The 7510-nt window shown below is 46.6% G+C and overlaps 1 protein-coding gene across 3 annotated transcripts in view; it reads left to right on the top strand.

The window, feature by feature from the left end:
- Positions 1-208: 208 nt before the first annotated feature.
- Positions 209-7510, top strand: part of LOC146801785 (E3 ubiquitin-protein ligase TTC3-like) — a 1762960-nt gene continuing 1755658 nt past the window's right edge. For all 3 annotated transcript variants that reach the window (XM_085621278.1, XM_085621277.1, XM_085621276.1), the window contains exon 1: positions 209-331. The gene's annotated coding sequence lies outside the window, so the exon portion shown is untranslated. The remainder of the gene's footprint in view (positions 332-7510) is intronic.

Here is a 7510-nt window from a genome sequence, read left to right as displayed (position 1 = left end):
TTTAAGGTAAACTCTGCTCGTTCCAACTTTCAAACTGGAGGCGCGCGCCAAATCGAACTGTCTGTTTACACAAAGAAACGTGGCGTTTCTGCAGACCAATCACCCCTTCGAATATACGCTTGTTGCACTAGGATTGGAAGAGGTGGCTCTAATGCTCCAATCCGAGTACAACAGCACCCGCCGTTCCAGGACGGCTCCCGAGGTATGTTCACTTCAGCCGTAGGATTGGTTGCTGTGCGACCCGGAAGTGCTATAATTACTTACAAACAATATCCGTAAAACGATCAGCCACGGGCAGCGGAGAATTGGCTGAATTCAATGGATGAAACTTGTGAGTAGTAGACGGGCGATCCCCCTTAAGCATAGTTGCATACAGTAGAACTACATTTTCTACTCTAGAAACGTAGCACTATATTGTATGAGAGGTGTCAGTGATGTTTATAAAGTACTACGGTTGCAAGTTACGGGTCTTAAGAGAACAGTTCGCTATATTTGATGATCGCTTTTTCCTCATTTCTAGTGATGGAAAGAAAGTATCATCCTGTTCCATTGATCTGGATACGGCTCTTCTGAATCCTCTGTCCCTCTAACTTACATTTTTCTTTAAGTCTATGTTTTTAGTATTTTTGAGGCTAAAAAGAGGTACAGAACAAAGTTTCAATAATGTTGCTTCGCATAATTATATCATGCCACTTAAACTTTGATGATAAACCTACATATATACCCTTTGACTCTGATCATACTGACATTTACCGCTTGTGTTTCTAAGCATAAGACTATTTCATTCCTTTTGGTTACTTGATTGTTCATTTATAAACTTGTCTCTCAATAGCGAGCACTCAATACTGACTACAGAAGGTGGTAAACCGATAAGTACACACATACAGTATAAATAGTAATCGCACTCGTCAAACTCAATCTCTGTCTGAATTATATTTTTTTAAGATGGCCTGATTTAGAGGAGGCGGTTTTTAACGTGAAAGTGTAAAAATGATCTGTCTACATGACTTGTTGTATCACCCCCCCCCCTCTGCCTCCCATCTGTTATGGTGTCTCCATGCATGCAAAGTATCCACATGTGTGCACGATGTGTCTTCCCACGTGCAAAGTGATAATGGAAAAAAAGCTGGCCAACCTATTAACCGCCGTGGTGGTTTATCCCCACTAGCCAAACTATTGTCAGTGCTGGAAATGGAAATAAGCACTTGGAATGCAGTAGGTACATGTGTCAGAGGTCAAGCTATTAATGTTGTAAATGACACTGTCTTATCTATGTGTTTTGGTTTGGAGTGTAGTGGATGTATGAACAAAGACACAGCTGCAGCACTGCCTAGAGGGCTTAAAATGTAGGAATTACTGACTGGACCGGAGCAGCAACTGCAGCACTGTCTAGAGTACTTAGAATGAGAAATTACTGATGAGACCATAGAAGTAGCTAGCAGCAGTGTCTAGAGGCCTTAAATTGAGGATTTACTGACGGAACCAGAGAAGCAGCTAGCAGCACTGCCTAGAGGACTAAGAATGAAGAATTACCACTGGGAACAGAGACACAGCTGCAGCACTGCCTCTAGGACCTAAAATGTGGGAATTGCCGATGGGACCAGAGAAGCAGCTGCAGCGCTGTGTAGAGGACTTAGAATGAGGAATTACAGACAAGACAAGAGTAGCAGCTAACAGCTCTGTCTTGAAGACTTAGAAGGAGGAATTAATGACGGGAGCAAAGTAGCAGCTAGCAGCACTGTCTGAAAGACTTGGACTGAGGAATTACCGACTGTGACATAGAAGCAGCTAGCAGCACTGCCTCGAGGACTTAGAATGATGAATTACAAACGGGACCAGAGAAGTAGCACTGCCTAGAGGACTTAGAATGAGGAATTCCCAACTGGACCCGAGAAGCAGCTAGCAGCACTGCCTAGAGGACTAAGAATGAGGAATTACCACTGGGACTAGAGAAGCAGCTGCAGCATTTTCTAGAGGACTTAGAATGCAGCTAGCAGCACTGTCTATAGGACTATGAATAAGGATTTACCGATAGGACCAGAGGAGAAGCAGCTAGCAGCAGTGCCTAGAGGACTAATAATGAGGAAATACCACTGGGAAGAGTGTTACAGCTGCAGCACTGCCTAGAGGACTTCAAATGTAAGAATTACCAACTGGACCGGAGAAGCAGCGCTTAGACGCCTCTGGGTAGTAATGCGCTTTATAAATCCAGGGGAAAAAAAGCTTCTACAGCACTGTCTAGAGGACTTAGAATGAGGAATTACTGATTAAAAGTAACAACGAAAGAGGAAGGGCAATAACACGACTGATCCCCTCGAGGGAAATAGTGTAAACCAACGAAGTCAGTGTAAATCTCAAAGAATGCACTCACCATCCGTAGAAGCACCAGTCTCCAAGGTCAGAGCCTACCCAATCAATTACAGGGAGGAAAACAGACCTGCGGAGGTAATACAAATTTTGTATGAAAAGCCCTCACTCACCAACCTGGTTGGTGACATGCTTCGTCATAGGGCCCCACCGGGCATGGCCGAGTGCCATCCCAGTGTGCTGCAACGCCAGGTTACTGCGGAGCGGGGTTGTGTGTGGTGATAGTGAATTTAAAATTCCCAATTGAGTCAAAAAAGTATTTTATTCGTTTTGCTAATTGGAAAATTAAAACATAATAAAAAGGAGTGATGGTCAAAAAAATAACAGACCGGGTTCACTCCGTGGCGGTCAACATGTTTCTGCCTTTATGTGTAGTTTACAGGCTTTCTTCAGGACCAGAGTGGAAGTGTGGGTGCCCCGGTGGTGTGAACGCACTAAGGTTCACCCTCCCGTGGGCTGCTGTGTGAAAAATAATATGAAACACAGGGAAAAATCCGCCAAAAACTATAATGGTGGAGAGAAACGAGTTTACTCTAAAATGAGAAGGAGACATACAAACACAAGACAAAACACAAAAGAATCGTAAATGTGCGTAGTCAAAACATTGTAAAGCGCCATAATATAGGCTCAAACAAAGTGCGTGGATGGGGACAGTGCCAGTAGTCCGTACCTTCGGTGCATCAACAATGTGCTAGCAGTGCACCTAGAATTAGCCAGGTACTGGTGTCAGGGAAGTAAAGGACTTCACCTGAATAGCGTGACTAGCAATGTATCACGGAATCAACGTGGAGTCCTAATGCTACGTGTGAGACTATAAACTTAGCAAGGTCCATTGGAACAATGAACGCGGTCTGTGAAGCATTCCTGGTAGGTAGAAATGCCAAGGGGGATAGAGAGGTTCTTACTGTGAGGCTAGACTGTTCGTCGCCTCAGGGATCCCGGGGGAGAGGTGCGAGCAAAAATGGCACACCCTGGAGGAGACAAAGAAGAAAGAGCGGCCACGAACGGCTGAATAGTGGAAAAACAAGCCGAACAGTACTGTGAGCCTTACCAGAAGGAAATAAGAGCCAGAAGGTACACTTGACACCAATCCTCATCTTCTCTCCATAGGCCTATGGAGACGTTATATTGATGACGTGCTCCTCATATGGCACGGTGATACCAACGCCCTTGAAACATTCTTCCAGTGGATCAACACCTTGGATCCGAATCTGAGACCACCGCGTTCATTGTTCCAATGGACCTTGCTAAGTTTATAGTCTCACACGTAGCATTAGGACTCCACGTTGATTCCGTGATACATTGCTAGTCACGCTATTCAGGTGAAGTCCTTTACTTCCCTGACACCAGTACCTGGCTAATTCTAGGTGCACTGCTAGCACATTGTTGATGCACCGAAGGTACGGACTACTGGCACTGTCCCCATCCACGCACTTTGTTTGAGCCTATATTATGGCGCTTTACAATGTTTTGACTACGCACATTTACGATTCTTTTGTGTTTTGTCTTGTGTTTGTATGTCTCCTTCTCATTTTAGAGTAAACTCGTTTCTCTCCACCATTATAGTTTTTGGCGGATTTTTCCCTGTGTTTCATATTATTTTTCACACAGCAGCCCACGGGAGGGTGAACCTTAGTGCGTTCACACCACCGGGGCACCCACACTTCCACTCTGGTCCTGAAGAAAGCCTGTAAACTACACATAAAGGCAGAAACATGTTGACCGCCACGGAGTGAACCCGGTCTGTTATTTTTTTGACCATCACTCCTTTTTATTATGTTTTAATTTTCCAATTAGCAAAACGAATAAAATACTTTTTTGACTCAATTGGGAATTTTAAATTCACTATCACCACACACAACCCCGCTCCGCAGTAACCTGGCGTTGCAGCACACTGGGATGGCACTCGGCCATGCCCGGTGGGGCCCTATGACGAAGCATGTCACCAACCAGGTTGGTGAGTGAGGGCTTTTCATACAAAATTTGTATTACCTCCGCAGGTCTGTTTTCCTCCCTGTAATTGATTGGGTAGGCTCTGACCTTGGAGACTGGTGCTTCTACGGATGGTGAGTGCATTCTTTGAGATTTACACTGACTTCGTTGGTTTACACGAATTACTGATTAAACCATAGAAGTAGCTGCAGCACCTTCAAGCAGGACTTAATGTAAAGATTTACTGACGGGACCAAAGAAGCAGCTAGCAGCACTGCCTAGAGGGCTTAGAATGAGGAATTAGCACTGGGACCAGAGAAGCAGCTGCAGTGCTATCTAGAGGACTAAAAATGAGGAATTACCATTGGGACAGAGAAGCAACTGTAGCACTGTCTAGTGGACTTAGAATGAGGAATTACCACTGACCATAGAACCGGCTGCAGCACTGTAGAGGACGTAGAATGAGGAATTACCATTGTGAACAGACACATAGTTGCAGCACTGTCTAGTGGACGTAGAATGAAGGAAGTACTGACCAGGCCAAATAAGCAGCTGTATCACTGCCTAGAGGACTTAGAATGAGTAATTCCCACTGGGACCAGAGAAGCAGCTGCAGCACTGTCTAGGGGACTAAGAATGGGGAATTGCCCCTGGGACCAGAGAAGCAGCTAGCAGCACTGGACAGAGCTCTAAGAATTAGAAATTACCACTGTGAATCGAGATGTAGCTGCAGCACTGCCTAGAGGACTAAGTATTAGGAATTGCCGATGGGACCAGAGTAGTAGCTAGGAGCACTGCCTAAATGACTTAGAATGAGGAATTGCCGCTGGGACCAGAGAAGCACCTAGCATCACTGCCTAGAGGACTAAGAATGAGGAATTACCACTGGGACCAGAGAAGCAGCTGCAGCATTGTCGAGAGGACTAAGAATAAGGAATTACCGATGGGACAAGAGACACAGCTAACAGCACTTTCTAGAGGACTTAGAATGCAGCTAGCAGCACTGTCCAGAGGACTGAACAAGGATTTACCGAAGGGACCAGAGAAGCAGCTAGCAGTAGTGCCTAGAGGACTAAGAATGAGGAAATACCTCTGGGAACCGAGTCACAGCTGCAGCACTGCCTAGAGGACTTCAAATGTAGGAATTACTCACCGGACCGGAGAAGCAGCTGCAGCACTGCCTAGAGGGCTTAAAATTAGGATTTACTGACAGGACCAGAGAAGCAGCTAGAAGCACTGCCTAGAGGACTAACAATGAGGAATTACCACTGGGAACAGAGACACAGCTGCAGCACTGCCTAGAGGACTTAGAATGAGGAATTACCACTGGGACCAGACACAGCTGTAGCACTGCCTAGAGGATTAAGAATGAGGAATTACCACTGGGACAGAGAAGCAGTTGCAGCACTGTCTATTTGACTTAGAATGAGGATTTACCACTGACCATAAAACCAGCTGCAGCACTGTCTAGTGGATGTAAAATGAGGAATTGCCACTGTGAACAGAGACACAGTTTCAGCACTGCCCTAGAGGACTTAGAATGAGGAATTACTGACTGTACTAGAGAAGCAGCTAGCAGCACTGTTCTTAGAATGAGGAATTACAGATGGGACCAGAGAAGCAGCTAGCATCACTGCTTAGAGGACTAAGAATGAGAAATACCACTGGGACCAGGGAATCGGCTGCAGCACTGTCTAGAGGGACTTGGAATGAGGAATTACCACTGGGACCAGAGAAGCAGCTGCCGCACTGTCTAGGGGACTAAGAATGGGGAATTACCAATGGGACCAGAGAAGCACCTAGTAGCACTAGGCAGAGGTCTAAGAATGAGGAATTATCACTGTGAATAAAGACATAGCTTCAGCACTTCATATATAAGGAATTACAGATGGGACCAGAGAAGCAGCTAGCATACCTGCCTAGAGGACTAAGAATGAGAAATACCACTGGGACCAGCGAATCAGCTGCAGCACTGTCTAGAGGAACTTGGAATGAGGAATTACTGATGGGACCAGAGTACCAGCTAGCAGCACTGCCTAAAGGACTTAAAATGAGGAATTGCGGCTGGGACCCAAGAAGCAGCTAATAGCACTGTCTAGAGGGCTATGTATGAGGATTAACTGACGGGACCAGAGAAGCAGCTAGCAGCAGTGCCTAGAGGACTAAGAATGAGCAATTGCTGCTGGGAACAGAGATGCAGCTGCTGCACTGCCTATAGGACTTAAACTGTGGGAATTCCCACTGGGTACAGAGACACAGCTGCAGTACTGATTAAAGGACTAAGAATAGGGAATTACCACTTGGAACAGAGAAACAGCTGCAGCCCTGTCTAGATGACTTAGAATAATGGAAGTACTGACTGGATCGAAGAAGCAGCTGCAGCACTGCCTAGAGGATTTAGAATGAGTAATCACCACTGGGACCAGAGAAGCAGCTGCAGCACTGTCTAAATGACTAAGAAGGGGGTGTGTCTCCTGCTGTCGTTTTGGGCTGTCCCTGTCCCTGCTGGAATCCTGAAGCCTGGTCATCTCGCTGCTGCTGCACTGCACTGTCCCTCCCCACCCTCCCGCCGCCGCGTTTGAGAACTCCGTGGCCGCAGCGTGGAGGGAGGTTGAGTGAGGACTACATCACCCAGGTTCCCCGGGTCTCTCACACCGGACGCGGCGTCACCTGCCCAGCGGCGCTTTAAATACAACACCACACCCCGCGTCGCGGGACCGCGCGTGGGCTAAGCCCGGGCAAAGGGTGGGCCGTCATCGGCCGTCCTAGGCCGGAAAAGGCCGGGATGGGCCCCCCCCTCTGTCATCCTTGAAACGGTCATCTCAAGTAAGCCCTATCAAAATTCCGTGTTTGTACCCGCATAACATTTTTACCTAGTCCAATTGTTTTACTCTGTTAAATTTCCTCATAAGGCTCTGTGGGTTACTTACCATATCCCCTATTCCAGTCTGTCAGCCCCTTTTTCTAAACATCACGAACCATGAGTGTAACGGGTAAAACCCCTTTGCTAAAAAGGGCTATCAAAGGAACCTTGGACCATTTTGTCATCAGGACAATTCCGGACACAGACAGGGAGGACTCTCTCGCTGAGCGGCGAGGTGACAGGCGCCGCTCGATTGAGCATATTAAGAACAAGCGCACGTCCCCGCACTCAATTCAACCAAGCATGTCGGTCCATGATGGGACTCATATAATTCCAACAGTTTGTGAA

This window comes from Triturus cristatus, chromosome 8, assembly GCF_964204655.1.
Source record: "Triturus cristatus chromosome 8, aTriCri1.1, whole genome shotgun sequence".
NCBI classification, from domain to species: domain Eukaryota; kingdom Metazoa; phylum Chordata; class Amphibia; order Caudata; family Salamandridae; genus Triturus; species Triturus cristatus.
This window is presented reverse-complemented; position numbering and strand designations above follow the sequence as displayed.